The following is a 16,275-nucleotide window of genomic DNA, read 5'->3' on the forward strand; positions in this document are numbered from 1 at the left end:
TGGACTCCTCGAAGTCAAGGATGACGGTGACGTGGTTGCGTATGTTGATGAGCTGGATGGCGGTGGCACTAGGAGCAGCAGGGTTGACGGAGCTAGCAGCAAAGGGGTTGGAGGGTTGGGACCCAGATGCGAGGGAGGAGTTGGGAGTAGAGGCGAAGTCGCCCAAATCCATGGCTATGGCAGCAACGACGGGCAGGGCTGGTGGCTGATGCTAGGGTTCGGCAGCTAGGGGTGCAGCGGAAGCAAGTCACAGGAAGGAAAGAAAAACTGATACCATGTAGACTAGATAGTTTAGGAGAATATGATCGCATGCATTAGAGGCCAAGAAGGCGCACATATATACAGTTACATTGCCAGCCTATACTTGTCCTCCAAGATCTAATCCTAGTTTAAAAGGAAAGAATAGATATGGAGGTGCAGATAGGAAGGTTAGGATTACATCAAGTATGTACGCTAATACATGCTACCTTATTCTTACACCATCCGCCGAAACCCATGTGGGAACGTGCCCCTCATCCTCCGCTGCACTCGTTGCTCCTCCATGCTGAAAGAAGATGCTCTGCGTAGCTCATTGGAGGAGGAGAAGGCTGGACTATTGCTGGACAACGGAGTCTCCTGCAAGAAGGGAACTCACAACATCCTTAGGCGGCGCTAGCCTGTTTTGGAAGCATCCCAGATCCAGATTAGTTTTTTTCGAAAAGGAAGATCCAGATTAGTGGTTTTGCAACCTCGACGTATATCCTAATTCAAATCCATGGTACAAGCCAAGATGCGGAAAAATCACTTTACCAACAACTCCATCTTCCAAAATGAAATTCAGATCCAGTGGTTCTCCCAAGCGTCAATGCGTCGCCACTTTATCATCACTTGCCGGCTTCGCGCTCAGCAACCACACCGCACAAAGAGGGGAACAAACTCTACCATAGCATTAGTTTTTGGTACCACCAACACACACAACACACACAACACCCATCCACCCCCAACTTTGAATTTTTCATGTACCAGCTCATGATGTTCGGTCCATGTACACACCTTGTATAATATTCTAGGCTCACCTAGCCACAACCAATGAACGGGATAACGGGCTACCTGTAGCCCTAGCGCTAAAACGCCGCTCTGGTTGAATCCTCCTAAATTTACCTATCATGATTAATTATAGCAAATACTTAGAAACCAATTTAAGACTAGGTTGAGAATCTCGCCGCCTTAGGGGGGGGGGGGGGTGGTGGTGGCGATGGATGAAGGATCTGCCATGGCAAACACCTGGTCACTTCCTATATGTCACCGCTGGGTCAAGAGCCCAACTACAACCGAGCCCAGTCCCTAGTCACTCGACTGCTCACTGCACCATTGGCTTACCCCACCAGGTCGGAGAGGAGCATCACCACCAATTCGATCCGCGCCAGGGCCGCCTATTTGGAAATCACTACCGTCCAACATTAGCTGCGACTATCAGGGTAGCCATCACACCATCGAAGAGAACCAGACTCTGGCACCATTGCTAACCAAGCGAGCTTCGGTTGCCGACGTCCTCTGGTGACAGCTAATGGGGTGGCGGTGCCTAGGGTATTGCCCACACCGCTCCCCTAGAGACGACACATCCAGTTACATGATGGTAACATGTTTACATGCCTGACATTAAGAATTATACTACATCACCTCTTTGGGCAACCGATGCATGGTAGATGTATTCTGCCATAAGCCACACGACGGTGGTCAGCTCGCCACCACTGTTGAGCTTCTGGGCATGGAACTCCCTGCTGCACTTGGTGCCCGCATAGACGAGAATGTCCATCCACACGTCAAGGACAAGCTGCAAGGAGTCTATCGTGCCATCCTTCTCCTTCTCTAACAGCTCCTTGGCGAGGCGAGCCATGTGAGTGAGACGAGGAGCAAGGTGGCTGAACTCCTTGTCCGCATATTTATCGTACAAGTTGTTGGCGAGGCCCTCCCTCTCCACAACCCTAGAAATGCTGGAATGTGGGGCATTGCGCACACGGAGGAGATCCATGACGACACGTGGACGGCTCGGGTACCTAGGATCAGCCGATTGCATGGTGACCAGCCTCTCGCAGGTCTGTTGGTACAACCTTTTTTGGGGCATGCCTGGGAGCATGTAGGAACGTTCCACCAGGAGGAACATCATGTAGTCGGACATGACCCTAATGGCGTGCACGTCAGGCGCAGCGTCCACAGACTTGGCTCTCTCGCTCTTGGTGAGGAAGACCTCGGTGGCAATGTGCCAGATGATGATGCCCTCCTGGAACTCGATGCCGAGGGAGTCCTTGAGGACGCCGCGGTAAAGTCCACGGCGGTCTAGTGGGTACTGACCCCACTTCTTGCCCAGCATGGCACTGTTGAACCTCGCCTTGCCGTACAGCCGGCTAATGTACACAGAGATTTGACGCCTGATCGGATCGGTCATCTTGACGGTCCCTGAGTAGTGCTTCCTGTTCCACCACTCGTTGAGTCCCAACGCCCTGGCAAGCCTGCCGGGCAGGGGGCTGGTGAGAGGCGTGTCGGCGGGGCGCGTGCAGAGGTGCAACAAGCTGTACTACCCGATGGTGTATGACCATCTTCTTGACTTGTACCTATCACCCTTGACGAGATGGTGAAGCCACACAACCGTGCGCCGGAGCCGGTCCCATCTCTCATTGCACAGGGCTATGTAGCGAAGCCATGGCCATCTGGTGGCGCTCAGGAACGCGAACATCCAAGATGATGCCAACGCGTTCAGGAGCGACGTCGTCTCCATGAACACGGCGCCACCCAGCAAGACGTATGTGATGGTGACGTCGGTTGTGCTGTGGCCGTCCTTGGAGGTGAACTGGAACAGCAGCAGCGAGGTGGTGACGGTAAGGGGCGAGACGACGCGGACCAGGTAGCCGAAGAAGGTGTGGACCACGGCTGCCTTGGTGTAGAGCAGGTCGTACAAGAGGGAGAGCTGGATCTCCATCAGCGTCCACAGCTCGATGCCTTGTATAAACTTGCTGGTGTACACCTCTGGTCTGTAAATGGAGTCCTCCTCGAGCTCGAGCACCGAGGAATCGACGATGGTGAACTTGCAGATGTGGAACAGGCTGTGACCTCGTCGTAGGTGGAACTCCTCCTCTGTGGCTCGGTCCTGAGGGTGGAAATGATTGTGGATGGCCGGCGGCTGCGTCTTCATGGAGGCGCGGATGCTCTCCAGGGTGCTGCACCTGAGCGCCCACGTCCTCTCGCTGTACTTGACGACGCCTAGGGCGAACATCAGGAAGGAGGCGATCCGGAGCAAATCCCCGTTCTTGCCGCCGCCGGTGAAGGCGATGTGCTTGTAGAGGACGTAGGCCGCTCCGAGGACCTGCACGACGAGGATCTGGAGGTGACGGAGCCAGAGCTGATTGTCCTGGAACGCGTAGGCGGTGATGTTGTCCGGGCCGCCCAGGTGCAGCAGCAGGAACGGCGCCCAGAACGCAACGAGCTGGTGCTCACGTACGGGCCGCACGGCGCTGCTGAAAGACATGTGGCCGACGGCGTACACGGCGGTGGAGTCGGCCATGATGTACGCTAGCCACAGGAGGAGCCTCGGCACGAGGGCCTCACGCCGGCGGACTCCGGCGAAGACAAAGAGGACGAGCTGGAGGCCGAAGCTGAGGAGGACCAGGATCTGCATCGACTGGTGGCTCCACAACTCCAACGGCCCTGCAGCCATAGCAATAGCTCCTCTCCTGGATGATTTTTCACGGTTTTGGTTCAGAACTTCGGATACGATAGTCCTACCCCTTCGGATATATACAGTCTCTTAGAAATAAACCAAAAGAATTCACAAAAGTACATTAACCCACAAAATCATGCACAATAAACACATTGATTTTGTCCATGGATTTGTTAATCCTGTGTTGCCTATAGTTTCCCAAGTCTCCATGATACTATATACTATCGTCTAAAATTGCACAATTGTACATTGCAGAGTATACATGTGAATTTGTACACGCACAGCAAAAAAGACACACTCCTAGAAAATTTACTTATGTAACTAATGCTTGCGATCAAATAGAGTTGACAAGCGATGTGTATGCATAATTACATACCGGCCGGGCAGGAGCAGTGCCGCGGCTTCGAATTCTGAGATCAGTCGATCTTGTCGCTGAGACGACGGGGCAGCGAAGCAGGAATTTAACGGTGGAAAACGGCACAGAGGAGCAGCGGCCAGTGGGTGGCACTACACACTAACCAGTGACATGCCAAGTTGATCAGAAGTTCGTTGGATCTGCTTCTTAAGAAAGGGGTAAGGAAGCTTCCAACTTTATAGATGTAGATGGAGATGGATCAACCCGAACCCAGTGATAAGCTGGGCGAATCAAATATATACTCTCTCCGTTTCAAAATAGATGACTCAATTTTGTACAGTACAAAGTTGAGTCATCTATTTTGAAACGGAGAGAGTACAATGATACACTAGTATATTGTTCATTTATTTTATTTTATTATCGAACTTTGTACTAGGGTACGTACACTTGTAGATTAGACAAAGTTGCAGTTGCAAGTAGATTAGATCAAGGGAGCTGCCAGTGCTACCCAGTGGAATGCCGGGGCATAGCCTGCTTGAGCTGCATCATGCCGCTCTTCTCTCCTCGATACTCCCTCCTTTCCGGTTTATAAGGCTCAATTTAAAAATCTCACCAATCAAGATAGATGATGAGTGGTGGAATATTTTTTATAGTTTACAAAAGCATCCAATTAATGCTCTTGTTTTCCTCAAAAAATTATGTTTACGAATGCATTAATTGCAATGCATGCATGCATAAAGTACATGCATTGGTCAGTTTTCTCTTAATACTTGCATGCAATGATTTAATGCATCTTGAGGTCTGAACATGTGATGGGGAACAACCAAATTGAGCCTTATAAAATGGAAAAACTAAAATTTTGAGATAAGCCCTATAAACCGGAAAGGAGGAAGTATCACTTATAGAACGAGAAGTGGACGTAAGTTTTGCCGAGTTCTGTTGCCACTGAAGCTTTACCGCCTGGGACGGGAGCTAAAACTTCTTTTCTTTTCTTTTTCCCAAAAATACTTCTGAGCTATTCATTATCAATTATGACAGTACAACGAATTCCAAAAATAATAAAAATTACATCTAAATCTGTAGACCATCTAATGACCACTGCAAACATTGAAGCGAGCCGAATGCGCGCCGCCGTCATCGTCCCTCTCTCGTCGGAGCCGGACAAAACTTGTTGTAGTAATTAGTCGAGAAGTCGTCGTGCGAAGGACCGATAGTGCGAGCACACCAGAACAATAACCGCCGCCGATGAAAAGAATTGTAGATGAGAAGGACCCAACCTAAAAACAGACTGACATAGATGAACTAAGACGTAATCCGAACGGATCCACCAAAGACAACCACCGTTCGAATCCCGCAAGATCCGCCGGAGACACATCTCCATATGCCCTCCGATGATGCTAGACACGCCACCAGGACGAGGACTAGGTGGGGAAAACCTTATTCCGTCTTCAGGGAGCCGCCGCCGTCTCGTCTTCCTGGGAAGGACACAAACCATAGCAAAACTCAAGAAACATATAAAAATGAAGCCCTCCCGCTGACAAAGGCCACATGAGACGAGGCAGATCGGCGACGGCGTCAATGGGAGGCTGAAACCCTAGCCGCCTCTTCTGTTCGCTTGAAGGAGAGACCATTTTTCCACTTTCCGTGAACGAGGGTCTTGTATCCGTATATCCGGAAGCTACAACTTCCACCTCTGCGCACTCTTTCTTATCAAAACATAAGATGTTTTTTTTATATGAGACTCACTTTCAAAAGCACTAGCTTTTACTGATCAACTCTAGAACCATGAACAGTTATTACATATGGCCTGCTGCAACTGCTTTTGCGGCCCTGACATAATCTCTCATGTAATTGACTTTTGTCACCCAGGCCTTTGGCCTGTTTTGAAATGTATAAGGTAGAGATTGATCTACCTGTTACTATTTAAAAAAGATTCAGTGTTAACACCAGGCAACCCACAAGTATTAAGGATTCGTGGTGCTTCTCCTGGACGGTCTATGGAAACTAACCATATGTAGTGCAATAGCAAGCCCAAGTTTATCCAAAGAATATATGGTAACTTTATTCATAGCATGGCTGAATATATTTTTTATTACTCGAAAATATAAAGTTCCTAACCAAGTTGAGAATGAAGTCCCAACTTATCTGTCTGGTAAAACATCAACCTGCTATTGCATCATTAGCACGACAAGAGAGGTTAGTAAAAGATAGTGATATTTGTATTTTCAAATTTTGATAGAGTAGAGAAAGAAGATTTTTAAGTATACATAAGGTGAGAGGGAATAAAAGATGAGGGGTATAGATAGTGGACATAGGTGTGACGGCATTTAAATTGACATAGCCATGATCACGCTCGAATTAACAAATAGTTAGCCTATACTTAACCTATATAGCTAAATTAATTAAGCACCTAATCAACCTAAACCTAACTAATCTCATCTAAAACAAAACCATTGCAGCCAGTTGAATCTAACTAACCATAAAAAAATTAGCACTACCAAACATAGCAAAAAATTAAATCATCAACACAACAGTGGGTACCGCACGTTGTACCTCGCCATGGGTGGGCGGCGACGATAATGTGTCGGGGATTCGGCGGCCACCCTCTCCAAGCGCCTAGGGCATAGTCTATGGGAGGACGATGCGACAACAACAATCTATCGGTCTCGTGCGCCAAGCAGCCTCGTCCACGACAATGAAGCAATCCTACCAATGGTGGGCTCCATGGATGGCGGTCGACTTGAGGGGTTGGTTGAGGCTGCAACAAGGGAGATTGTGGGGGTGGAAGGCTCGGTGAGGACTGCATGGAGGCTCAGACTAGCAACAATAGGGGACCCATATAAGGTGTCGGTGGAGGGCGGCACAAGCGGGTCAATGGAGGGCGACACAACTAGGTAGGCTTAGTGGTGGTGGTGTAACACTAGCATGGTTCAGTGGCAGCAAATGGAGAGAGGGACGGTTAAAGATGAGGCTAGGATATGAATATGAGGAGGTTGTTCCCTTATAGACGTGTTTTTCCCTGGTACTATCCTTGGCGGTTATATAGAAGAAACGACCTAAGTAATTTATGCATGTGTTTTTTTTCTTGTAGTTATGTTTCCTTCCTGCTATTATCCGAGGTGGTTGAATAGAAGAAACCATCTAAGTAATTTATGCATGTGTTTTCTCTATAGATTGAAACCTACTGCAATAAAAGGCTCTTTTGAGTTTGGTTTCTTTTAAAACCACGATATGTGGCTTTTATTGCTGTCAGCTGAAATTGTTTCACTGAAAAACGATTGGATGGATCGATTGAAAAACTCAATATGTTGAGTTGTTTGAGAAACAAAAAAGAGGTTTTCTATGAAGTGACAATAGTGGACTAGTATGATTCACAACACAAGAAGGGTATTGGTGCATAGGTGTTTAGAAAACACACTCTAAAGAAGAGTTCATAGCATGATGTTCTATGGTAGTGCATCTTAGAGCATATTCCAGTCAGATGATAGGTTTTTTTTTGCAGTCGGTAGCATATTCCATTCCTTATTGGATCACTTCAATTTCCACCTCGACACTGTCTACGCCTCACACAGTGTAGCTCACTTTGGAGCCGACAATTGTTGTACCTACAAGAGGCATTACCTTGCTGGAGGCATCGGGGTTGCGTTTGTTGCCTTCTTACTCGATATGCGCTAGGTGAAACCATTCATTTGTGCCTTGTAGGACTGGATGGTGGTGGTGCTCAATAGTTTGTGGCCTATTCGGGGCATCATTTTGGACTTGGATCTGGCTAGAAGGGCCCACAATAGGAGGTGGTTGTCGATCGGATGATCGAGATGAGTTGCTACAAATAGTGGCGGCGCCACGCATAAGTTGTGGGGTCAGTTGACCCCAGAAATTACCGTTGAACCCACATAGTTTTTAGGTTGGCTTCGCCGCTGGCTACAAAGGTTTGGTTGTTGGCTCTTTGGCATATCCATGGGTTCACCATGGTCAATTTTTTGCCATGGAATCAAAGTTGCCATGATCGTCCAGGTTATGACGATGACAAGCGAAGGTAGCCTGGCAGTGGCAAATCTAGAATGTAAATACAGGGGCAGGTTCAACTTCAAAGACACTACTTTTTCTAGCATGAAGACAACACACAACACATGGACAGAGAAGGATGACTGGAGGCCTATAGAGGAGGGTGTCGCCGAAGGGTGGCAGCAGAATCAGAAATCGCTAGGAGGAGAATCAGGCGTCGCGTCGTGGCTTCTTAGTCGTGAGAGAGGGTGAGCTGAGGGTTTGCTCCCCGACCCCTTGAGGGAGTCCTGGATTAGGGGGTCCTCGGGCGTCCGGGCTATTTGATATGGGCCGGACTGATGGGCGGTGAAGATACAAGCAGAAGACTTTTCCCCCGTGTCCGGTTAGGACTCCTGTATACGTGGATGGCAAGATTGATGTCTGGATATGTTATTTCCTTCCCCCACAAACCGACTTTGTATAACCTTAGGCCCCTCTGGTGTATATATAAACCGGAGGGTTTACTCCGTAGAGGCTATCAGAATTCTCATAGGCTAGACAACTAGGGTTTAGCCATTACGATCTCAAGGCAGATCAACTCTTGTAACCCCTATACTCATCAAATACAATCAAGCAGGACGTAGGATTTTACCTCCATTAAGAGGGCCCAAACTTGGGTAAACATTATGTCCCACTCGTCCCTTGTTACCCTCAATCCTCAATCGCATAGTTTGAGACCCCCTACCTGAGATCGGCCGGTTTTGACACCGACATTGGTGCTTTCATTGAGAGTTCCATTGTGTTGTCGATAGAAGGATCGATGGCTCGCCTTGTCATCAATAATGATATCACTTCTGGAGGGAACCTAACTTCAGGACATGTCCTCCAGCTCGGCGGTTTCACCGTGGGCACCCACACGGCTGTCAAGCCGACGGTGCCCCCCGCTATCGCTAAACACCACCTCTGCATCGGTCACGAATACTCCAAAAAGATGGATCTGACAGACGTCTCGTCCTTGAACGAGCTGCGAGATCGCATCACCGCCCTGGGGGTTGCAACGGATTATGACCGGACTGGGCTCAAAACCGATCAAAGGGAAATCAACTCCCAGCCGATCACCCATCTGGTAGTGGTCATCGAGGAACGAGCCGAAAACTCTTCTTCCCCTATGTTAAAGACCAGATATGTTCGGGTCTCTGAACCCCTTGAGCCGGACACCCTCCCTCGGGACGAGACTTCACGTGCCTCGAACTTAGGGTCGGACATAGGGCCCGGAAGGCACTTGGATCTTCCCGGACCCGAACTGGTAACCTCGGAGATTTTTCAAGCTCCGGATTCAATCTTGGGTCGGGATTCGGGTTTTAGCCCACCCACCCACCACAATCAATACTCTCCAACTAATTCGGGCCCTCCAGACATATGTGACCTAATGTACGTACGACATCAACCTCAAGAAACGGTCCATCACTTCTAGACCAGATTCCTCCTTGTTAAAAACAAGATTAAAGATTGCTGCGATGACGATGCTGTTTCAGTTTATTATTGTAACTGCACAGACGAGGGAATTCCGAATGCCCTCAATCGCCGTCGCATACAGAACTTTACGGAATTATCACACCTGGTGCAGAAGTACTGCGCGGTGGGAAGCACATGGAAGGACCAAAAAGCCCGGTTGGAGCCCACTGCCCTTAAGCAATCCATCACACGGGAAAAATGGATACACCCTTACGAGGCATCCGATCATAAGCCCATCGGCAAGAAAAACAAACCCTTTACGGGGCATAGAACAGTTCTTGACGAACTCCTTGACAAACCCTGTCAGATACATGCGACCCCGAGTACCGAGTTGTTGGGGAACGCAGTAATTTCAAAAAAAAATCCTACGCACACGCAAGATCATGGTGATGCACAACAACGAGAGGGGAGAGTATCATCTACATACCCTCGTAGACCGTAAGCGGAAGCATTATGGCAACGCGGTTGATGTAGTGATACGTCTCCACGATCGACCGATCTAGTACCGAAGATACGACACCTCCGTGATCTGCACACGTTCGGCTCGGTGACGTCCCGCGAACTCACGATCCAGTAGAGCTTCGAGGGAGAGCTTAGTTAGAACGACGACGTGATGACGGTGATGATGTTGCTACCGGAATAGGGCTTCGCCTAAGCACCGCTACGATATTACCGAGGTGGATTATGGTGGAGGGGGGCACCGCACACGGTAAAGATCAATGATCAACTTGTGTGTCCATGGGGTGCCCCCCTCCCCGTATATAAAGGAGTGGAGGAGGGGGAGGGCCGGCCCTCCTATGGCACGCCCCATGGGGAATCCTACTCCCATCGGGAGTAGGATTCCCCCCTTTCCATGTAGTAGGATTAGGAGAAGGAAGGAGGAAAGAGGGAGAAGGAAAGGGGGGGCGCCGCCCCCCCTTCTTAGTCCAATTCGGACCAGAGGGGGAGGGGGCGTGCGGCCTGCCCTGGCAGCCCCTCCTCTATTTCCACTAAGGCCCATACGGCCCATTAAACTCCCCGGGGGGTTCCGGTAACCCCCCGGTACTCCGGTATATGCCCGATCTTCACTCGGAACCCTTCCGATGTCCAAACATGGTCGTCCAATATATCGATCTTTATGTCTCGACCATTTCGTGACTCCTCGTCATGTCCGTGATCAAATCCGGGTGAGGGAGTCCTGGATTAGGGGGTGTCCGGATGGCCGGACTATACCTTCAGCCGGACTCCTGGACTATGAAGATACAAGATTGAAGACTTCGTCCTGTGTCCGGAAGGGACTTTCCTTGGCGTGGAAGGCAAGCTTGGCGATACGGATATGTAGATCTCCTACCATTGTAACCAACTTTGTGTAACCCTAACCCTCTCCGGTGTCTATATAAACCGGAGGGTTTTAGTCCGTAGGACAACATACAGAACAATCATACCATAGGCTAGCTTCTAGGGTTTAGCCTCTCCGATCTCGGGGTAGATCTACTCTTGTACTACCCATATCATCAATATTAATCAAGCAGGACGTAGGGTTTTACCTCCATCAAGAGGGCCCGAACCTGGGTAAAACTTCGTGTCCCTTGCCTCCTGTTACCATCTGGCCTAGACTCACAGTTCGGACCCCCTACCCGAGATCCGCCGGTTTTGACACCGACATTGGTGCTTTCATTGAGAGTTCCTCTGTGTCGTCGCCGTCAGGCTTGATGGCTCCTACGATCATCAATAGCGATGCAGTCCAGGGTGAGACCTTCCTCCCCGGACAGATCTTCGTCTTCGGCGGCTTCGCACTGCGGGCCAATTCACTTAGCCATCTGGAGCAGATCGAAAGCTATGCCCCTGGCCGTCAGGTCAGATTTGGAAGTTTAAACTACACGGCTGACATCTGCCGGGACTTGATCTTCAACGGATTCGAGCCACTGCCGAGCGCGCCTCACTGTCACGACGAGCATGATCTAGCTCTGCCGCCAAACAGTGCCCTGGAGGCCGCACCCGCATCGGCTTCGACCCTTAATTCGGAGCCAATTGCGCCAATCGAGGATGGGTGGTTGGACGCCGCCTGGGGGGCTGCGATCCCAACGGCGATCAAGCCGAACACCAGCCCCGCACTCCGCGAGACTCGTGACTCCAAGGAGCCGGACTCCTCTCCGGACTCCGAACCGTCCGTGCCCCTGCCGATCGAATCTGATTGGGCGCCGGTCATGGAGTTTATTGTCGTGGACATCTTCCAGCACTCGCCTTTCGGCGATATTCTGAAGACACTATGGTCAGCAAGGTTGGGATATGGACGATGAAGAAATTCAAAGCCCACCTACCACCCACTTTCTAGCCACTCTCGACGATTTAACCGACATGCTCGACTTCGACTCCGAAGACATCGACGGTATGGACACCGATGAAGGAGATGATGAAGAACCAGCGCCTATTGGGCCCTGGAAAGCCACCTCGTCATATGACGTATACATGGTGGACGCACCAAAAGATGACGACGAGGAGCGGAAGGACGCACTGAAGGCTTGTTCCCTCGAGAAGCAGTCAAAGCGGCGACGCAAGCGCCGCCCCAAATCCCGCCTCGACAGAAATAACGATCACACAGACCCAGCGCTGGAGCAGGGCGAACCGCTGCCGGACAACGGCAATCCGGATAATCAAACCGAACAAACAAATTCTATCAAGGATAATGGTCCGGACGACATAACGCCGGACAGGCACCCGGAGCAGCAGAATGCCCGTAAAAGGCTTGTTGCCACCACGAGGAGTCTTAAAAAGGAGAAGTAAAGGCTCAAGGCTGCGCAAGACACACTCCAAATCAGATGGAGTAAAATACTCAATACAACAGCGAGGTACGGCGACAATCGCCCCTCCAAGAGCTACCCAAAGCGGAAGCTGCTACCTGAATTCGATGAGGAGGCCTCAGACCCCCCACAACCAAATATCAAAGCAGCCACCTGGCCGGATAGACGACCCCTCTACCAACACAGAGCGGCATACAACGCCACTCACAATACAACACGCGACCCATGTGAGGGCTCGCACCCAAAGGACGGCGCAACAAGATCCATATATGGACCACGCAAGCGCGCCCCAGCATACAATGCAACACAACAAACATCCGAACAACGCGGTACACCCAGCTACAGGGGTGCCGCACACCCCCTATGTTTCACCGATGAGGTGCTGGACCATGAATTTCCAGAGGGATTCAAACCCGTAAACATAGAGACATACGACGGGACAACAGACCCTGGGGTCTGGATTGAGGACTACATCCTTCATATCCATATGGCTCGAGGAGATGATCTCCACGCCATCAAGTACTTACCCCTCAAGCTCAAAGGGCCAGCTCGTCACTGGCTTAAAGGGCTCCCCGAAAGCTCCATTGGAAGTTGGGAAGAGCTCGAAGACGCCTTTCGGGCAAATTTTCAAGGGACTTATGTCCGACCTCCGGATGCGGACGATTTGAGTCATATAACTCAACAACCCGGAGAGTCAGCCCGAAAGCTTTGGAACATGTTTCTTACTAAAAAGAACCAGATTGTTGACTGTCCGGATGCCCAAACCTTGGTAGCTTTTAAGCATAGCGTCCGTGACGAATGGCTCGCCAGACACCTCGGCCAAAAATAAGCCGAGAACGATGGCCGCATTAACAAACCTCATCACCCGCTTTTGCGCGGGTGAGGACAGCTGGCTAGCCAGATGCAGCACCAGCGACCCCAGTACATCTGAAGTTAGAGATGGAAACGGAAAATCACGGCGCAACCGCAAGAACAAACGCCGGAATAAAGAAGGCAGCACGAAGGGCATGGCAGTAAATGCCGGATTCAAAAGCTCTCGGCCAGGTCAGCAAAAGCCGCCCTCTAAAGGCACCAGGGATGAACTGCCCAGCCTCAACAAAATTCTGGACCAAGTATGTCAGATCCATAGTACCCCTGGTAAATCCGCTAATCATACCCACAGAGAATGTTGGGTCTTCAAGCAGTCCGGCAAGCTCAACGCCGTACACAAGGGGGAGGATACACCAAGTGAAGACGAGGACGAGCCTCCCAAGCAAGACACTGGGGAACAAAAGAAATTTCCACCAGAAGTCAAAACAGTAAACGTGTTACACGTGATCAAGGGAAAAAACAACGCGGCACTCCTAGGAAAATATACCCAAGTGCCTGTCACCGTGAAGTCCTGCCACTGGTCGTCTCAACCGATCACTTTCGACCATCGCGATTACTCAGCAAGTATCCGGCGTGCAGGATGGGCTGCCCTGGTATTAGACCCAGTAATTGGCGGATATCACTTCACACGAGTCTTGATGGACGGTGGCAGCAATCTAAACCTAATATATCAGGATAGAATCCACGGGATGGGGTTAGACCCAACAAAAACTCGCCATAGCAATACTACCTTTAAAGGAGTAACGCCAGGCCCAGGGGCTCGTTGCATGGGCTCCCTCCTACTACAAGTTATATTCGACTCCCCGATAACTTCCGTCGCGAGCATTTAACCTTCCACATCGCTCCGTTCCATAGTGGCTATCAAGCACTGCTCGGACGCGAAGCTTTCGCTCGCTTTAATGCAGTACCACACTACGCCTCCCTCACACTCAAGATGCCCGGTCCACGTGGCATCATTTCAGTGAACGGAAATATCAAGCGATCTCTGCGCGCCGAAGAGAGTGCAGCTGCCTTGGCAGCCGCACACTAAAGGCGCCCGGACCAGCAAAAGCATCCAATATGTCGTCAAGACCTCAGACACAACTAATCAAGTCCGGCGCCGCTACTTATACCGAATAAATGGTCACACCCCTATTTGTCAATACAAGGGGCTCAACGCGCGCAGACAAATGATCATTGTGCCACTACTAGGAAAATGGCTATAGATGAAATTGACACTAATGGCGCAGCAGAGAAGTGGTGCGCCACTACTATATACTAATGGCGCACCATGTGGAGATGCGCCATTAGTGTGGAAGACACTAATGACGCACCAGGCACATGGTGCGCCACTAGTAACAAAATGTTTTTTTTTCATTTTTTCAAACATACTAATGGCGCATCCGGGCAGAGTGCGCCATTATTAGTTAGAACTACTAATGGCGCACCAGCCATAGAGTGCGCCACTACTGTATTTTTTTTACTTTTTTGCAAAACTATTAATGACGCACCGTTGCATAGTGCACCATTACTAGTTTAAACTAGTAATGGCGCATTGTGCCACGGTGCGCCATTAGCATAATTTTTTTTTACTTTTTTGTAAAACTACTAATGGCGCATGTCTGTGTGGTGCGCCATTAGTATGTTGGGTTACTAATGGCGCATGGCTGTGTGGTGCGCCATTAGTAACCTGGGACCAGCTAGATATTTTTGGACAGCCACACCTACACACTCACTTTCCCCACTTCATTCCCCCCACCTCCTTCTCTAAGCTTGTCGGCTGTCTCCTCCTCCTCACCTGATTTGCACCATAGATTCATCAAAATTAAGTGTTGAAATTACCTTTTTTTGATAGGTAAGTAAGGGGAAAGCTATCTTCATGTTGTAGATCTACTTTTTTTCTCCCTAGCTCGCTCCAACAACGTGCACATGCACTTTTTGTGGCCTAGCTAGATCTATGTATGTTTGTGGTGTTGCATATGTTTGTGGTGTTGCATATATGTTTGTGTTTGAAGGTACCGGTATTTGAAATGCGATAGTTGCCAATATTTTGTCGGAATGTTGATTCATTTCCGTTTCGGCGAGAAATTTGGCACTATGCATTCTTTTTGGTCCTATTTTCAGGGAAAGTCATGCCAAATTTTTTCTTGGTTCTAAAATATCGTTTTGCTCTACCCCGCAGGCGACCATGGTCCGCATGATGACCGAAGGCATCGTCAATAGGTTTTTGAGCTCCGTGAAGGCCGAGATGCTTCAAAAGAACGAGACGGAGATAAGATGTCCGTGTCAAAGATGCAAGCTGAAGAGCCTTATTGCGGACCCGGATTCCGGGCAGGTGCAGGACCACCTGCTCTCGCGTGGTTTCATGGATGGCTATCGGTGGCAAGGTGATGAAGATGACTATGAAGTCGTCCATGGGGGTCGGGCAAGAAATGAGGAAGGGCAGCAAGACAACCACCGTGGCTCGGGCGGGCGAGAAGACGAAGAATCTCCAGGACATGATCACGACGGTGATGATGTACACAGTCATCATGTAGAAGATGTCGGACATGATTATGAGGAAGGTGCTGGAGCAGACGAAGGGCATGATCATGAAGATGAAGATGCCGGCGGAGCAGATGACGATGGACCATCGATGGGCTGGGTGCAGGACCCTCATATTCAAGAGCTGCTTCTCAAGCAGACGGATAACGCAAGAGCTGCCGCCCGAGAGAAAGCCAAGCTGGATCAACTGGAGATAGACGCGGTTACTCCATTGTATGAAGGATGCAAACCTGAGGATACCCGCCTGAAAGTAACGCTCATGGCTCTAGAGATGAAGGTAAAACACAAAACGACCGACGCATGCTTCGACGAGAACATGTCATTCTGGCACGAACGTCTTTCCAAGGGGAACAAGTGCCCGACCAGTTTCGAGGAGGCGAAGAAAGTCGTGTGTCCTCTGGATTTACCGCGCGTGAAATACCATGTGTGCATGAACAATTGCATCATTTATCGGGACGAGCACGCAGAGTCTACCATATGTCCGGTGTGCGGCGTCACTCGATACAAGAAGAGGAAGAAAGCTCCTCGAAAAGTGGTGTGGTACTTTCCGATCA

The 16,275-nt window shown here is 49.9% G+C and overlaps 1 pseudogene; it reads right to left on the reverse strand.

The window, feature by feature from the left end:
• Window positions 1-1,336: 1,336 nt before the first annotated feature.
• On the reverse strand, window positions 1,337-4,237 carry LOC125540708 (annotated as a pseudogene).
• Between the last annotated feature and the right edge of the window lie 12,038 nt (window positions 4,238-16,275).

This window comes from Triticum urartu, chromosome 2 (genome assembly GCF_003073215.2).
Source record: "Triticum urartu cultivar G1812 chromosome 2, Tu2.1, whole genome shotgun sequence".
Taxonomy (NCBI): Eukaryota; Viridiplantae; Streptophyta; class Magnoliopsida; order Poales; family Poaceae; genus Triticum; species Triticum urartu.